Genomic DNA, 1,117 nt, shown 5'->3' with positions numbered 1-1,117 from the left:
TTATGTTCGTACTTAGACATGCATGGCTTAACCTTTGAGACAAGCGTATATTACTGGTAGGATCAACCAGAATTCATTCGACTTCCAACAACATTAACCCTAAGTCAACCCGAAGCCGTTAAGCAACAGGAGACCACCGGTTCTCTTGGCCAACTTGTAGTGTGCAAGCACACTCCACCGAGACACTTCGTATCACCACTTCTAATAATTCGCTTTAGGTGTACGTGCCTTACTCACGCAACCTTACTCGTATCATTTTGTGTGTTTCCAGCAATCCAACACTATGTGAGCTATTCCAACTTGTACGTTCAACTGGTGAACATTATGTTGTGAAGGCGAGCTCCACTGTACTTACCACCGGGTATGGTGTTCGTACAACCATCAGTAAACATGCGAACCAACGACGATCGAAGGAATGAATTCCGATCTCAGCATCGTTGGCTATGATCGGACAATTTACGGGCTTGCAATCCTCTACTTTCCAAGACCACAGTAGCGGTCTTCAACGTGCGTTCAACTTTCCAACACTTGTGAGCTATTCCAATCTATGCGTCCAACTGGTGAACATTATGTTGTGAAGGCGAGCTCCACTGTACTTACCACCGGGTATGGTGTTCGTACAACCATCAGTAAACATGTGAACCAACGACGATCGAAGGAATAAATTCCGTTCTCAGCATCGCTGGCTATGATCGGGCAATTTACGGGCTTGCAATCCTCTCCTTTCCATGACCACCGGAGCAGTCTGGAATGTGTGTTTCCAGCAATCCAACACTTGTGAGCTATTCCAATCTATGCGTCCAACTGGTGAACATTATGTTGTGAAGGCGAGCTCCACTGTACTTACCACCGGGTATGGTGTTCGTACAACCATCAGTAAACATGTGAACCAACGACGATCGAAGGAATAAATTCCGTTCTCAGCATCGTTGGCTATGATCGGGCAATTTACGGGCTTGCAATCCTCCTATGCACCTGGTAATGTATGGTAGTGTTTCCTGCTGCTTTCCTGATTTGGATGTGTACCATGGCCTTTATCAGGCACTCTCTACTAGCTCCGGAATCGAACCCTGATTCCCGCTTCCCGTCACAACCATGGTAGTCCTCTACACTACCA

Source organism: Anopheles marshallii (genome assembly GCF_943734725.1).
Source record: "Anopheles marshallii chromosome X unlocalized genomic scaffold, idAnoMarsDA_429_01 X_unloc_221, whole genome shotgun sequence".
Taxonomy (NCBI): domain Eukaryota; kingdom Metazoa; phylum Arthropoda; class Insecta; order Diptera; family Culicidae; genus Anopheles; species Anopheles marshallii.
The sequence above is the reverse complement of the archived record's forward strand: the minus strand, read 5'-3'. Positions refer to the sequence as shown.